We start from the raw sequence: 17933 nt of genomic DNA, 5'->3' as shown, positions 1-17933 counted from the left end.
ACTCCGCCGGAGACCAGATGCCTCTGATCTCTGCCTCTCCCAAGTGGCCACCCCAGCCCTGGAGGGACGCGTCCGTCACGACAACGTGCTCCGGTTGGGGAAGGGAGAGGGACTTGCCCCTGACCCAATCGCGGTCCGTAAGCCACCACTGCAGTTGTCTCGCAGTGCCCTCCGAGATCAAGACGTGGTCGGACAAGTTGCCCTGATGCTGGGCCCACTGAAACTTCAGGTCCCACTGCAGAGCCCGCATCCGCCACCGGGCGTGATGCACCAGAAGGATGCAGGAAGCCATCAGTCCCAGCAGCCGCAGCGTCAACCTGACCGAAACTCGGGATAGCGGCTGAAAGATGGGAATCAAAGCCTGAATATCCCGAACCCGCCGTTCTGGAGGATAAACCCGAAACTGCGCCGAGTCCAGAACCGCTCCGATGAAAAGGAGCTTTTGAGAGGGACACAGGTGTGATTTCGGCACATTGACGGAGAACCCCAGGTCGTGCAAGAGGTCTGCCGTCATCTGAAGGTGGTGGACGACTGTCTGGGGCGAGCCCGCCTTCAACAACCAGTCGTCTAGGTAGGGGAAGACTGAAACCCCTAACCTGCGCAGATGGGCTGCGACCACCGCCATCACCTTTGTGAACACCCGTGGGGCGCTGGTAAGGCCGAAGGGAAGCACGATAAACTGAAAGTGCTCCAGGCCTACCGTGAACCGCAGGTAACGCCGGTGGGCCGGCAGGACGGGGATGTGAAAATAGGCATCCTGCAAGTCCAACGCTACCATCCAGTCTTGTGGGTCTAGAGCAGCCAAGACCTGAGCTAACGTCAACATCTTGAACTTCTCCTTCCGGAGGAAGCCGTTGACGTTCCTTAGATCCAAGATAGGACGTAGGCCCCCCTTGTCCTTCTTGGGCACCAGAAAGTAGTCGGAATAACAACCACGCCCTACTTCTGGCCCAGGAACGCGCTCGATGGCCCCCTTGGCCAAGAGGGCCGTAACTTCCTCCTGCAGAAGTGTCAAGTGGTCCCACGACACACGGTGGTTCTGCGGTGGCATGGCTGGAGGAGAGGTCTCGAAGGGGAGGGAGTAGCCCCTTCGGACAATTTGCAGCACCCACCTGTCCGAAGTGATTGTGCGCCAGTGAGCGTGGTGATGGCGAACCCTGCCACCCACTGGCGTCACATGGGGCCGAAAGCACGGACTAGGAGGATTTTGGGGTAGATGCTGCGGGGGAGGGTGTGGTCTGACCCCGCCGTTGTCCCCGACCGCCGCCACGGCGGTTTCCACGGCCGCCACCGCGTTGAAAGGATTGTTGCGGCGCGTGGCTGGCAGCACGTGTGGGGGCGCCCCTTCCTTGGCCACGAAAGGGGCGAAACGAACCCGGTTGCTGACGCTGGGTCGAGAGACCCAAGGACTTGGCCGTGACCCTGGAGTCCTTGAAGCGTTCCAGCGCGTGGTCCGCCTTGTCACCGAACAGGTGACAGCCATCAAACGGCATGTCCATCAATGTACTCTGGACATCTGCCGAAAAATTGGCGGATCTCAGCCAGGCGTGGCGACGAATCGCCACCGTCGTTGACATAGCTCTGCCTAGCGAGTCGGTCGTATCAAGACCACACCGTATCGAATATTTCGCTGCATCTCGGCCCTCAGCCACAGCCTGACCGAGTTTTGCCCGCACCTCCATGGGGCATTCTGGCAGCAGTTCCGCGACCGTATCCCACACAGAGTGGGTGTAGCGGCCCAAGAGGCAGGCGGTGTTGCAAGACCGCAGGCCCAAACTAATGGACGAGAAGACCTTCTTGCCAAATTGGTCATACCTCTTGGATTCCCGGTCGGGTGGGGCCGACGGGAATGCGGACTGGGAGGTCGAGGCCTGGATCACCAGACTCTTAGGAGTGGGGTGGGTAGACAGGAACTTGGGGTCGTCCGGACAAGGACGGTGGCGCCTGGCCACGTTCCGATCGACAGGCGCACCTGAAGCGGGCCTGGACCACGTGCCCAACAGAACGTCCGACAAGGCTTCATTAAACGGCAGCAGTGGCTCCTGTGGGCATGACTGCGGTTTGAAGACCTCGGTGAGGATGTTAGGCCTCACGGCCGTGACGGGGAGCTCAAGGTGTAAGGCCTTGGCAGCCCTCATCAGCACCACAGAATATGCAGCTCCCTCCACCGATGCCACGGAAGGAGGAGAGATCAGACCAGGGTTAGGAGAGTCGTCCAGACCACTGGCATTCCCCAAGTCACCTGTCCAGTCCGGGTCATACTGGCACTCGCGTGACAGAGGGTCCTCGGACCCCTCCCAACCTTCACCGAACTCTTCATCTTCTCCGTATTCGGAGTCAACGATGTAGACCGGCTCCTCGGGGTTCATGGGCCCCATCGGCGCCGGGACCGGCGTCGAGCGACGCCCGTCCGGCCCCGCGTCGGTGAAGGTAAGGGGACGGCGCCGCCCGGCGCCGGAGCCCCAGTGCCGCCCGAAGCCGGCACCGAGGAACGGGCGTCGCGCGGAGGCGGAGCCGTGGGCAACCCCGATGGAATCGGCGCCGGGTTGGATGGGCGTCCATCCGGCGTCGACCCCGAAGGCCCTAGCGGCGCCGGGATCGGCGCCGGAATCGGAGCATCCGACGGCGTCGAGGCAGGGCCAGCAGAACCGCTAGGGCCCCCGGACGGGTTCACTGGGCCCGCAGGCGCCGTGGAACCCGCCGGAGGCGACAGGGCCCTCATGGCCATGAGGAACGCCTCTATCTCCTCAGGCGTCGCACCGTGCCCAGGGACCTGAGGGTATGGGGCAGGCCGCGCCGGCGACTCTCGCGGAGCCGCGGGGTTGGGGTCACCCGAACCCCCGGCCGCATCGCGCGAGCGTCGGGGGGAGTCGGGGGTACGATGACGACGCCCCGACTTCTTTTGTTTCTTACCTGACGAGGATGACGAGTGGTGTCGACTTCCGGAACGCTCGGCGCGGCCCCGCGACCGCTCCCTCGAACGCTCTCTCGACCTCCGGCCGGACCGGGACCGCTCCCGGTCCCGACGTGGGGCCGACACCCGGAGCTCCAGTAGCTTGCGGGACCGCTCCCGTCTAGCTTTGCTGGTGAGGGCCCGGCAGTCGACGCAGGAGTCCACGTCGTGGTCGGGGCCCAGACACCGGAGACAGAGGCGGTGATGGTCTGTGACCGACATCGTGCGCTCACAGTCATCACAGTGCTTGAACCCAGGCATCCCAACAGGCACAAAGTGATAATAATTCGAAAAAACTTGGTCAAAGACCGGAGGTACTGCTCTTCAGATCTGCGTCCACTGGCGTGGAAAAAAGAAGAACTGACGTCAGCGCGCGGAGGCGGCGTCTATATACTCCAGCGACGTCATCACGGCGCACGACGCCAACGACGGACGCGGAGCCGCAGGGGACGCCTGCAGACGACGCCTACCGACGCGCAGGGGTACTGCTACGCAAAAGTTTGCGGATCCAGACTGACGCCTGGGGATATTCTAAGGTAAGGAATCTAACACTAACGTGTTTCTTTCAGATAAATACACTCAAGCCCAAAGGACTCAAATTGTTTTCAGCAGAATGTGCTCACAGGACTCCAAATCCTGGCTCCAAAACCCAGGGCAACTCCCCAAAAAATTATTGGCAGGAACCTTAACCATCAAAATAGAGACATTATACTGAAGACTGCATGCAGCATAAAAACAGAGGTGTAGCTTTGAGAAAGTCAAAAGAAAGCATAGGGGGAAAAGTATATTATGCTGCTCCCACCAAGCTGTGCATTATAGAGGAGGGAAAACCTGGACCATCGTAGCAATGGAGGGTGACTGGAAATCTGTAAACAAGCAGCAATGCAAAGAAAAAAATAAAGAGGGTCATCCCAAAATCATGAACTCCAGATATTTGGACAAGAGAAGCCAGGTAAGAGGATACTGGGGAATCCACTTTTCTGTCCATACGCAGAGGGATGCAAAGTGGAGACCACCAAACGGAAACAATGCAGGATACTCCAGAGGATTAGGACAGGAACTCCACATGAAAGAAGACAGTGTTTGGTATAAGCCAAATGCTATTTGGAGGGAAGGTAAAATCGAGTACATTAGTGTCCCATGGCTTCTGGTTCACGTGTAGCGGTACATCAAGGGGTGAGAGACCGGGAGGAACCGGAAATAGGTGTATCCAGAAACTGTGGGGGAGGGAGGTTTACAGGGCGCATTAAAAAAGGAGAGTTAACAATTGAAGTAAGAGTTTCCTATGGAAAAATTGAGCAATATGCCCCCTGTGAATTTGGGATGCGGATAGTTATGAGCCTGTGGCACATCTAGGGATAATTTGAGGTGCCTTGGGAAGAATAGGGGAATGGGGCAATAGTAGATTTCTGTTGGACAGTAGTGCAAGAGCAGCCTCAACTGATACAATTGACCAAGCCATGATAACTAGAAGGTAGAGAAGGAGATAATACTGAATGTTTAATAGACTGAACTTTTTCTCCATGTATAATGATAATCTAGCCCACATACTGGGTACACATGGCCTCTCACTTGCTTCATCATTAGCATATTCCTCAGGGGATGGGGTGCATTAATGTTTCTAACTTCATTTTTAAGATTTCTCACTATTAACAGATCTACTAAAGTGCATTGTCACAAACAGCATATTTCCATTGAAATGGCCATAAACTTTCCCACTGCAATTTTACTAACAAAACTATATTGCGTACAAACGATAATGTGAACATTGGGTCTCAGCAAAAATTTATCATTTGCACATCACCAAGTAAAAGGTTTGGATTGGTTTGGATCCTATTAAAATAATTTGTTTTCATCACGCTTCAGAATTAAAACAAGTTTTACCCAACTACTGAAATAAATTTTGAAATATTTGTAGAGTTAATTTATAAGCTATTTAAATGGGTTAGAAAACAGCTGACAGCCTATAGGCTTTTATTTCACACAGCACGATTGTCAGACAGTGCCTTTACTTTCTTTCCAAGACTGCAAAGACAAACAGTCTTTGAATGCAGAGCAAATATAACAAGATGTAAGGGTGTCTGTTGTTCTTTCACTTTCTCAATTAAAAAACATCTGTTCGTTGTCAGCTTGAGTATCTCGCTGTACTAGGCTACTAGTCCCTAAAAATAGCTCACCCTGATAACATCTGACACGCCATAGCAAGTGAGTAGATTTTTTCGAAGCCTGGGCTACAACATGGTGACAGTGACATGTTGTGGAGAAGGTCTCAACTTAGAGTCGGTGTACCTTCTTCCCGGAATACAATCAAACTAGGATAGGACTTACAACCTATGAAAGGCATCTAAGGGAGGCGCGCAGGAGTTTCTTGGCAGATAAGATTGAGAAGATCAGCCAAGTCTGCCAAAATATTTAAGACTTTGATAGATTTATAGAGCCGGATGCCTGCAGGACTTTGATCCCCGCCTCCCAGGACTTATGTGGTTCTCTCGTAAATTATTTTTGGTGAGAAGATTTAAAGGTTACATGAGGATTTTGGGCCACATTTATCAACATTTGTAATCGAGATTTCCTAATTGCAATTTTCTGCGAACCGCAATTAAGTCATCCCTAACACAAATATATGAAATAAGAGATTCATATAGCGAATCATGGGGGAGGGGAGTAATTGTCGCAAATCGACCTACCTCATTAATATTAATGAGGTAGGCCGCAATATGCGACCTCCTACGAATTGATAAAATCACAGAGCTGTTTGCCGGCTGAGGTCAGCAGACCACCGTATCTGTGACTGCTTTTAAACAAAGCAATCTTTTTGTAATGCAGCCCGTTTTCCTTTGGAGGAAAATCGTGTTGCGTTTAGCAAAAAAAAAAAACGTTTTCTTTTAATTTTTTAAGACTAGGCAGGGGTGCCTGGGCCCACTGCCTGCTCTTAGAAAATGTTTTTTGCATAAATTCACATAGGAGAAGGGGTTCCTTGGGGACCACTTCCCATTTGTGAATGGGTTACCATCTACTTGAAGTAGGTGGTAAAAATCAAATGTTTTGCTACCGCATTTCGATCACTAAACATTTCTACATATCGATGCGATTTGGTATTATGAAGGGGCGTCCAAAACACTCCTCTTCCTAATAGTGAAGTGCTAACCCATTTTGCAATTCGGTAATGAGTTACTGAATTGCAAATTAGGGTTTGGTACACTAGGAGAGCCTTTTTTCGGGTCACAAATGGCCCGATTCTGCTTATCAGGCTGTTTGCGGCCTTAAAAAGGTACATACATGTGGCCCTTTATCCTGAAAAGGGAACACCTACAAAATACTTTAAGATATCAAGTCTCTCCTCCAGGTCAACTGGTAAAGTTTGACAGATTACCCTGGAGGAGGTAAAAAAGACATTACTTGCAGTTAAAACAGGGTCACCAGAAGATCCTGCCCAGCTTATACATTTGCCTCCTTCCCACCATTACTGGTGCCTTTTTTTCATAGATTTGTTTAACCTATCTTTGAAAATGACTAAGTTGCCAAAAGCTTGGAAGCTGGCATCCGTCTCACCCATTTAAAATAAACCTACAGCAGATCGGACTATTTTTGCTAACTTCTGTCTGATTTCACTACTTGCGTTTCTTAGCAAGATCATGGTGAAACGGATTAATAAATAACTCTCAAAATACTTGGAGAACAATCATGTTTTTGATTCTTTGCGGTCTGGGTTTAGTGCTGCCCTTAAGCGGTACAAAAGGGGGTGGTGATGGACGGAGCATCTGAATCAAACACTCACAACCAGTCAAAACCGGCACTCGGAAGCTTGTTTCCGGTCCAGGGAAGACATGGCTTGGCAGTTCGGGCTGGACTGTTCCCATGAGGCACAGGGTCAGACTGATTTGCATATAGCCATGTCTGAACAGGGGTGGCAGAGTGGGCTAAAGAACGGTGATGGATTAAACCCAGCTCTCTTGACTGGGTGTGAGTGTTTGATTGATTCAGATGCTCAGTCCATCACCACCCCATTTTGTACCGCTTTTAGTGCTGCCCTTTGCACAGAAAAAGATCTTCTGGCCGCTACCGATATAATTTGGATCCGTTTGGATGAAGGCAGATTGGGATGCAGATCCTGCTGGATCTTTCAGCAGCACTCTATTCAGTGTCACATGCAGTTCTAATTCAGAGACTGACATCAGGGCGCACGCTCAGGCATTGACTGGCTGAGGAACCTTCTTGACGATAGGACCCAAGTGATCTGTATCCATCTTTTAAAATCGAAAAGTGTCCCAAATAATTGTGGGGTTCCCATAGTTTCCTTGACGAGTCCCATACGTTACAATATACATGTGGCCCCTTTTAAAATGATTGTGGAACTATTTCGAAGCGAGATCCTGTCTTATGCAGAGGATGCTCAATTTCATTTGGGCAAGATGATGAGGTAACGGAACCTAGGTTTTCTAACTGTATGCAGAAGGTGGCCTTTCGGATGAAACAGAATTATTTGCAGGTAAATGGGGGAAAGACTGATTCCATCATTTGGCAAAGCTAAGGAGATCTGGTCAAGAGACTGAAGGCCTAGTGAGCAGTGACTGCTCCTGGCAAAAAACATGTGGTAAAGAATATTGGCATTCTTTTAGAGGACAAGCTTTTGATAGCTGACCAGGTTAAATCAATCTGTGGCTCTTGTTTTGGCATGTTCAGCCTGCTCAGGAAAGCATTTTCTTGGCTTCCTCTTAATTGTAGAAAATTCATTACTCAAGTCCTCATAACTAGTCGTTTAGACTATGGCAGTGCTTTCCGGATTGTCGCCAATGAGGTACTCTTGACTAGACAGCAGGTGATTCACAATATGGCAGATCACCTTGTATGTAGTGATACCTATGGTTTACCCTCAGAATTAACTTTAAGATCCTTACCTTGGCCACCCATCAGAAAAATCTGCCTTTTCAAACTTCTCTGCCATGTTCATAGATGATTTTGTGGGGTAAGCCCCGTCTATCTCCATTCTTAAATAAGATTTTATCATCCAGCTAGGAGCCGAAGATGCTTCAATACAGCAATGGCATATCCCGCTGCATTCAAACAATAGGCAGTGGAGACCACTCTCTCGCTTATCATGCGCCAAGCCATTGGAACGTGTTGCCAAACCAAATTCATTCCCGCCAGAATGTTATAGTTTTCAAGAAACTGTTAAAAACATGGTTATTGTAAGGTTTTAGTTATTCTACTGCCTCTGATGTTGTAGCTTTAGTGCCAGGAAAGTCCTGTAGTGGTCTATTGCGCTTTATAAGAAGCGTTAACTAACATAACATTGGTGGTTCTTGATAGACTTGGACCTCTTTTGGTGCAGGTGGTTAAGTGGCAGCTGATTGTTGAGGGAGATTGTGATCTTAGCTATCTCAGATGCTGCAGACAGATCATGTAGAAGCAATTGAAGAGGCATATGCACTATTACGCCAATTTGTTGAGACCTTGGGTCTTGTGGACATGTGGCATACGCATCACCCTAGCAATAGGCAGTACATATTCCAATCCGGAGCTCATACTACATAAAAAAAGTCAAATGTTTTATTATGATTTGGAACTCAAAGAGGTCAACGTAAAAAAAAAAAAAAAAGACAGAATGGTCTAAAGACCAAATCCCACAATTAGTAATATACAAAATTAAATATATGCCAAGAACAGTCATTATGCAAATCTCATAAATGAATATATACAAGATAAGGTACATAAACCACTATACAAACATTCCATATATATAAGGAGACCTTTGAGGAAAAAGCCAATACGCTGTTAGATTGTGGAAAGATTCAGACCTGACCATTCCCACAAATAATTATGTAAATAATAAGGTACATGGCATAAGTCCAAACACGCTCAACGTATATAAAAGGACCTTGACAAATGAAGTGCAAATGTGCTATTGCTTTGTCAAGAAGTGCGAAATCGGACCAATGCAACAGGGAGAAAAGTGCAATTCTGATACACTACTTCAGTATAGATCATTGCAATCAGCATTTAGCAATGTAAATGCAGTAATCTACTTAAACTGTGCAAATCTTACTACCCTGGGGGACCATATTCAGCAAGAGCAATACAATAAAAATAAATTTAAACAAAGAGTCCGGTCTAAAAAATGTATAAACAATTTTTAAAAATGTATGAACTATTTCTGAGGGTGGGTCCTAAACATCGTTCTGAACCTCAACTTCCGATCGAAATATTATATTTTAGGAACACTGTTCTTAACAGTCGACGTGGTCATAAATGTAATAGAGGACAAACAAATTACATGTGGTTTAGATCTTGAACAGGCTCCCTGCAAAGGTCACAAATTCTCTCTTCCCTAATGAATCCCTCCCATGCACCTGTAAAAATTTGTAAAGGGAGCAGGTTCAGCCTTAATAGCAAATAATTCTGTGCACACCCTGGGGAAGGTTTCATAGGACGTATGGTTGTGGTTTTAGGTCTTGGCCTGGCGAAAGTAGGGCATGCGCTGCCCTCGTCATACGAGGGCTTCTTGGAATCAATACAGATTCCGAAGCTCTCAGAGGCGGAGTTGAAGCCGGCCCAGCTTCCTCATTCGCTGGCGTCATCCTCCATGCAAAACGCAGGCTCACGATTGGAAAGGAGGCTTCTTAGTCCCTCCTTGTTGCCGCCTTGTCTCCTTTTGGCCCCGCCAACCGGGATTGGATTGTTTACTGGGGGCGTGTTACTATCTCCTTTAATTACAGGGTGAGGACTTTTTTTGTCATTACGGCTGGAGCAAGGCGCACGCTGTGTACTTATTGTCATTCCAGCTTGTTTGCCTATGTATCCTTTTGATTTAACCCTCCCTCTACCACAGTACATTTTCTTTACCTTCTTCTCCCTATGCTTATCTTACTACCTCTTTTTTCTATCTGTTAATTTTAGCGGACAAAAATAGTTTTTATATTTTGTATTGTTTAAAATAAAAATGAAAGTGAAAATCCCCAAACACACCTTAAATAAGTTAACTTGTACGTTGCATACGCTTGGCGTATTGCATGGCAAGCAAGGGTGTTCTTGAATTTATCGATTAAAATACGACACCCTTTACTTCTATGACATCTGACATTTTATTCTATCGCCCATTGCATGTATAGATTTCTAGTCAGTGTGTCTAGCGTGCCCGTCTTTTATTTTCATGAACGTTGGTTAAAAATCAAACCTGCTGATAACGTGATGCTGCACTTCTATTGTATATCAATAGTAAGCTGCAACAATTTTCTCCTGTACAACAACTGTTTGGTGCCAATTAATAATCGAAGTTATAACAGATTTAAAGTTGTGTATTTTGGAATTGTTTGCGATCAGTGTAGCATTCTGGCATACTCAAAGATGGCGCAGTAACAATGTCTGTTTTCAGTAAATGTTTAAAGTCAAGTGTTCATTTATATTCGAAGTTAATCTCATAAATGCACCTTCTTCCCCTGCAACCCCTGTTTTTTATTCATAAATGCTGCCATATCATGATGTGTACAAGAGGATACAATGTAGTCCGTTCTATATGTTGTAACTAAATAGAACATATGGTGGGCGGTCCATTTAAGGGATGAAACTGCAAACCGGAACACGGATTGGCTACATTGCGGCATATAAATTAGTATAATTTACGACTTTTATTGTACTGGACTCTCTTCTTAAAAAACATCATAGGTAACTCGTGATTAGCTTCGAATGTGACCCGGGCCGATGTAGACAGACACCACCGCCACAACATTCTCACCCTCACATTCATGAAAGAATCGCATGCTCTGGTGTTCCTCCGTTAACCATTACTTCTGATCCTTCTGGTTTTTGCAAGTGATGAGTGGGTGTTCACGCTGGTGTGTGACGTGTGCAGTCACATCCTTCTTACGACAGGGCATATTACCGGAGTTAAAACTAGTGGTCCTTTGGAACAGTTACGTTAAAATTGATAAAGATAGAATAAACAATTTTAAATAAATAGTTTACTCTGGTTTTCAGAAATGTTTTAACAACAAAGATCAAATGAAATTGCATATGTGATAATGCAATTGAGTGAAAATTAACACATTTTACATAAGCCATGCACGTTGTCACAGGAGGTATGTCATATAGGAGCTGACCATGGCATCAAGTGCATTATTTGCAGTGTGGACTAAATGCATATTTAAGCTCCATTGTAGGTAAAGATGTAGAGGCACATACACTTCCGGTGTGTTAGAACAATACGTTTGTGTGATACATAATTCTCCTGGTATAATCATAGGCTGGATATTAAGCCATTTGCTATGCAATACTATTAGCAAAGCAAATGGCTTTAACTTAATCAAAGGCGAGACCTATTGCATTTTCAGTGCTTGTTTACATGTGCTACTGTCCACTATTGTTGTTCCTGATGTGCCGTGAACACAGAATAATAGCTCTTTGATGACTCACTTCATAAATTGATTTTTAATCAAGTTTTTCAAAATTGGCTTTGCGAGGGGACTTGCTTCTCTTTGCTAAATTCCCCAAAAAATCTAATGCGTTCACATAATTTGTAAAAACAGCGCTTCTCTCCTTTAAACAGAAAAGAAAAATCAGGTTTTAATGCAGCCCTTATGGAGCTTGAATCACTATTCGATAAGTTATTAGCCCATCTTAACCACTTGGATGCTAGGCGTTTTCCCGCTGTGTGCTGGAAAATGCCATTTTAGTGGCACCATGACGAGCTCAGCTCGTCATCAGCACACGACCCCCGTGGGTGATGACGAGCTGAGCTCGTCATCAGCATCGAAGGGGTTAAGCTTGCTGCCACTGCAAACACATAGGTAGAAAGAAGTCCAAATTCAAGCCGGGGTGCAGATTGAGCAGCTGCACAGTTCAAGATACATAACTAGCGCCAAATGCGCCCTTCCACCTTCTCAAAGATGCCCCAGTACCGCTCATCCATTGATTCACAGGTGTAATGATGGTGGAATTTTAATTTTATAAACTGTCAAAACATGGGCAAAATGTCTTTGCCCTCAATGTTTATATAGCCTACCGATTGAGGAAGCCTGGGAAATTGCTAATATTACAACAGTTTCTGGAAAACATTCTACCTAAATACAGATACAACTTCTGGCTGATCTTTCCCCCAAAAAAACTATGCAAATCTTTACTAACCCCGAATCCCCTTAACCTAAAAACCCAAGCTTTGCTCTTGGTAATGTTTATTTTTAGGAAATGTTTGTCAGTATAGTTGCCTAACTAAAAAAGATGCCTCTGTAAACCGGTTATATCTAGCAAGATGGCATCATCTGTGTAGAGTAGGTAACGAAGTTTCATTGTTCCTAAATTTGGAGGGTCCCCCTTATACTGTCCAACTTTACTAGGCAAGTATTTGATATAAGGGGAAAAGAGGAGCAGCGCAATCACCTGTGCTTCAACCCATTAGAGGTTTCCACTATCTCGAAAGGCCCTGGTTCCCTCTCATCAGGCCCTGGTTCCCTCCCATCAGGACCTGTGTCCAAGTCGAAGAGTGCAAAGGAAAAACCAACCTAAGCAGGTGCGCTGGGATGCCCACTGTAACCAATTTCCTCGACAGCGTTACACAGTCAACACTGTTGAACGCTGTGGAGAAATCTATAAAAGTGGCATATACGGCCATACCCTTACCTACTGGATACTTTTCAACTAATGTTTGGAGGGCTGTGATAGTATCTAAAGTACCATAATGCTTATGGAAGCCAGTCTGCTCCGCAGGGAAAAGATTATTCTCAAAAGCCCAGTCCTGAAGATGCAGGAGAAAACTCTTGGCAAACAGTTTCCCAATCGCATCTAATAACGAAAGCTGGCAGGAGAGGTTTTAGGGACCCCTTTTAAATAAAGGTACCACTATGCTTCCTTTCCAAGAGAACGGTATAGTCTCATGTGCGTAACAGTATTGGAACACTAGCTGGAGAAGACTGGCCCATGCAGAAATTTCTTGTTTAATGTGGGATATCTGCAGAATGCCTAGCACCCTTAATAAAACTTTCTATCTCCTCACAGGAGGGAGAGCATATATAAGAGGTGAGTTTGGGGAGTTGTCTGCAATGAGTTATGTATAAGGAGACTGAGCTGACGCATGACTGAGCCCTGAGAGAGGACCGTAACTATACCCAGCTCATTTCCTTCGGTTGCCCTGTTGACTACCCCCGTTCCTTGTCTCCTACCCCTTTTCCCTTCTGCGCCTTAGAAATCAATGATAGTACAGAGGATGTGACTTCAAGAGGGACACATGGGCTTGAGGCTTCTGTCGAATTGTTTTTAATAGTTTAGGAGATCTGATGTGATTAGCTATAGGACCAGCTGAACCCAAGGGGGCAGTCGACCAGAACGCAAGTAGCTAGAAGACATCTTCAAAAGCCACCCTTTAATAATCTTCAAGTGGTTTTCCACAGTTGACCAGAGGTCTACATGACCAAAGATGCCACGGACTCTGTAGTGGATGCTGAGTTACGCCTTGTGTACTGGCTTAGAGAAGCTTACCACCTCAAGTTACTAAGAACCACGAGAAACTCCTATTTCAGAAAGATCAAACGATCTAAAACTAACTTCTTCAGAACTCAATTAACCTAGCCAAGAACTGACCCAAAAAACTATTCAAAATAATCAAGGCGCAAACTAAGGGTGCACCACCAGGATAAACCAGACGTAATACCTAATTGCGAGGAATTTGCTGCGTTCATACTAGGAAGACGGAAAGCATAAAGACGGACCTGCTCAACGACCTAATAACCTTCACCGACACTTAGACGGTCTCTCCAACTCCCACACCACTAGCCCCATCCTTCGGCTCCTCAAAGTTTAACCTCAAAAACAACGAGTCATGGTGCTCCTTCAACTTTTACAGTGAAGAACCTATCCAAAAAAATTCTGACTGCCTTGAATCCTTCCAACCACTTCACAGACCTTCTTCCCGCAAACTACCTAAAAGACTTAATTCCACTTCGGTTTATGATCTTGGGCCACAGAGGTAGTACATCTCTCCTTCAAAGAACCATCCCAGATATACTTAAAGCAGGACAGGTATCCATCCCAGATATACTTAAAGCAGGACAGGTATCCCCTATCTCAAAGAAACCATCGGCGGATCCATCGGACTTAAACAACTATCACCCAATATACACCATCCCCACTCTGGCCAAACTCCTAGAAGTAGGATTTACTTTCTTTCGGTAACGATTTATCTGGTAGAGACGATTCTAGCCGCAGATTCCTTAACGTAGAATTATCCCCAGGCGTGAGACTTGACCCGGAAAACTTTTTGCCACAGCATCCCTGCGCGCCGGCACCACGTAACTCTGCCCTTACGTCGTCTGCATCCGTGACATCAGCGAGGATACATAAGTCCCATTCCGGCGCGCCTACGTCAGTTTTCTTCAGAGAACTTTTCCGCGCCACAACGCGGAGCCATCACTAATAAAAACTGTGAGCGAAAAAAATCAGCTAAACATTAAGGATGGAAACGAATCGTGAGGAACAGCACCATCCACAATAGTGGCAGTTATTATGCACCAAAAGTCCTGGAAGGAAAGAACAGAGCGCTGCTACTGTACAGCAAGTCCGCAAACAATGACAACAGCCTCCCCTAGGGCAGATAGCATGTGAAAAATTTCACAGCAGACAAGAAGCCTGCTACCCCCGCCCAGAACAGAGAAGGGCACCGATGCCAGTATGAAAGAGCAATGACAAGTCATACCCAGACAACATCAGCAAGGAGAAACATCTCCCAAAAGAGCTAAAGTTCGAGACACGGCCAAGGGACCTCAACCCCAAGGACTGCAAAGGAGCCAGAAGTGCAAGCAACGAAAGGAAGGAGGACACGAGCAAACCCCACCCTGGAGACCGGGGCGCAGGAGTACTCATGAAATCATCAACCAATTACCAGAAAGAAAGGAATGGAGCAAACAACAAGACGAGCATCCCCCTAGGCAAGGAGTAAGAAAAAGCACTCGCAGAAGACAACCACCCGGAGGCAGGCGATTGCAGAAGACCAAGGAAGGGCCCTCGCAGAACGGGGAGGAAGGGCAGGTCATAAAGGAATCTGCAGCTAGAATTGTCTCTACCAGATACATCGTTACCGAAGGTAAGTAACTCGTACATCTGATAGAGACTATTAGCCACAGATTCCTTTACGTAGATTAGATACCCTTGCCAAACCCAAGGTGAAGAAGGATCTGCGAGAGGGCCTGCCCAGCCTGAACAACACAGAGCCCCAACAGGGGATGAGTCACAGGGACAGGGAGAATAGCCCAGACCCTCCCCCCCCCCCTCTCAAGCAGAAGAGCCCTCGCCATCGAGGAGGAACACGACCCCACAGGGGATGTGTTATGAAGACAAAAGAGGCAGCCTAGCCCCACCAAGCAGCAGGAAGCATGGACAAGGTGGAAAGGGGCCAGAGCACCACAAGCCCAGTCAAGGTACTAGAGACCTCCGTCCGAAGCCCCAGAGGTACAGGCAGTGCAGAGGAGTACCGGGGAAGAGAACTACCCCAAGACTCCAAGGAGAAGAGGTAGAAACTAAGACAAAGGCCTCCATCGGAAAACACATACAGTGAAGAGGGCAGCCGGACCTATCACAGCTTGAATTAGACACCCAAGACAGAACGGCGCCTCAGTCAATAGGGGCAGGCGAGAAAGAACAAGCATTTACAATGCAATAGGTCTCCCAGCTTTAAAGTTTGAGCTATTGGCATTGTATATTACAATGTGCTACATTAATTTGTTATCAAACTCTGAATTGTTGTATAAAGATGGTAAATGCTGCAAGAAAAAGCAGCACTGAAATTTATAGCTTTCGCAATCGCTATTGTAATGAAGCTGAACAGGCAGGGACAAAAGCATAGTCATAACAATCGATTTAAAAAATAAATGAAAAAAACACTCACTGAAAGTCTGCTTGCGATTCTGCGACTGTCCGCAAACCCAAAACAACGGCCTCCTCCTCCCCCGAGGGCACCTCACCACGCCCTCGCCCCCCCCTAGCTACGCGGGTGCTGACGCATGCAACCGTCAGGGAGGACACCCACGTGTGAGGAGGAGCGGCCGGGGATCGAACCGCGGGCGCACGCGCCCACGGAGAGAAGCCGCGCCCACGGAGAGAAGCCCCGCCCACGGAGAGAAGCCCATGCCCTAGAGAGAGCCCCGCGGTGGCAGCTGAAGACCGGAGTAGCGGTAAGTGGGGGGGGGGGGCGCTTGGTGCACGTGTGTGTGTGTGTATGCGACAGCAGGGGTGAGTTCTCTTTATGTGGGGGTGCATGCGTGCATGGGCGCTCGTGTGTGTGTGTGTGTGTCTCTGCGTATGCGCATGCATGTAGGGTGTTGGAGCTTCCCAGGAGACGGCAGCTGAGCGTGTTCGCGCGCGCGTGGCCTACGCCGATCGCCTTTGCGCGCGGCCTGTGCTGTCTCCCGGGAAGCATAGTCAGCAACACAAGCATTTGCAATGCAATGGTCTCGGCATCATTAAAGGTAGAGCTATTGGCATTGCTCATGACATTTTTTTTCTTTAAATGTAAATTGATACTCCCAGGGTGAAGGCCAGGCATCCTTAGCGTTGTGGGGGCCGTTGTGGAGATTAAGCAAGCTATTGCCCAGAGTTGCAGAGTGGGACTCTATGATTAGAATAGGCACCGAGGCGAGAATTATCAGGCCCGTGGAATTTTGAGCCCAAGACCCGCCGAGGCGGGGAATTGAACCCTGGTCCCGGGCTAGACCTCTGCATCAGGGTCTGCCGCTCTAACCATTGAGCCACACTCAAAAATAAAACTCTGCCCTCACCACTCTGCCCTCACCCACCACTCTGCCCTCACCCACCACTCTGCCCTCACCCACCACTCTGCCCTCACCCACCACTCTGCCCTCACCCACCACTCTGCCCTCACCCACCACTCTGCCCTCACCCACCACTCTGCCCTCACCCACCACTCTGCACTCACCCACCACTCTGCACTCACCCACCACTCTGCACTCACCCACCACTCTGCACTCACCCACCACTCTGCACTCACCCACCACTCTGCACTCACCCACCACTCTGCACTCACCCACCACTCTGCACTCACCCACCACTCTGCACTCACCCACTGCACCTTTTCTGTAAGAGATTGATCTGTCGCTTGTCAGAGATGTTGTTTACTGTTCCAGTCTCTGATTTCCCAGGGATCCAACTGCCACCCGACCATGGAGATCCTGGTTATAGTCCAAGTGTAGTACATTAAAGAGAGGTGTTCAATATGCCCTGTGAGATGGAGTGTGTGTCCCCAAATCTGCCCCCTTGGACCTCTGGCACCAGAACGTCTGTGTGCATGTTTCTACGTATTCGTCACGTTCACTGTGCCCCTCTGGTGGAGTTGTACTTAAGCAGAAAAATCATTGAATTATCTTAAAATATGCACGCGCCGACACTCAGAGCTCTTAGGGGTCATCGCTAGTGGTTTTACCAGCAGAAATCACAAACAAACGAATAGAAAATAGCCCCGCTTGAACTTCGTGAGTGTCAGACAAAAAAGCAGCATTTCAAAGCCTGGGATGGCCGGGTAACCAGGCAACGAGGCTCGACCTCAAACTCCGAACACAGAAACACTGGCGGCGACCGGCGAATGAGAGAGGCTCTCTCCTTCCCGGCTGAGAGAGGAGACGTCACTGGGGGTCCAATGTAGCACCCGTTCCCACCACGGGACACAGGACGCGCCTTTCCAGGTATGTACACTTCTGTATTTTCCGGGCGCCGCAAACAGAAGTGCTCTACAGACGTTGAATACGGAAACTGCACAGTGCAATTATCACAGAGCTCACAAAATGAGCGGCTTGTTCAGGTGTGAATCATGATTCGTGCATTCTGGGATGTGTGGTCCTGCATGGATAACCCGCTTGCCTTCCCAGTTTTAGATTTGAGTGGTCTTCCGGTCTGGTTATTCGCCTGCATGGGGTTGTAATTGTACAACAGTTTGAGTACGGCCGGGCAGTGTTTGTCGTGCGTGGTTGTTAGAGTGTGTGGTGTA

General features: G+C 48.0%; 1 protein-coding gene and 1 non-coding gene across 4 annotated transcripts in view; one reads left to right on the top strand and one right to left on the bottom strand.

Annotated features, from left to right (window-relative positions):
- The window catches only part of PARP10 (poly(ADP-ribose) polymerase family member 10), a 453255-nt gene that overhangs the window by 398472 nt on the left and 36850 nt on the right, over window positions 1–17933 (bottom strand). The gene's annotated exons all lie outside the window — the stretch shown is intronic.
- Window positions 10744–10842, top strand: LOC147725072 (small nucleolar RNA U13). Its single transcript, XR_015295390.1, has one exon. It is a non-coding gene; the product is annotated as a small nucleolar RNA U13 (small nucleolar RNA).

This window comes from Lissotriton vulgaris, chromosome 4_1, assembly GCF_964263255.1.
Source record: "Lissotriton vulgaris chromosome 4_1, aLisVul1.2, whole genome shotgun sequence".
In the NCBI taxonomy this organism is placed as follows: domain Eukaryota; kingdom Metazoa; phylum Chordata; class Amphibia; order Caudata; family Salamandridae; genus Lissotriton; species Lissotriton vulgaris.
Note: the sequence above shows the minus strand (reverse complement) of the source record. Positions and strands in the feature narration are given on the sequence as shown.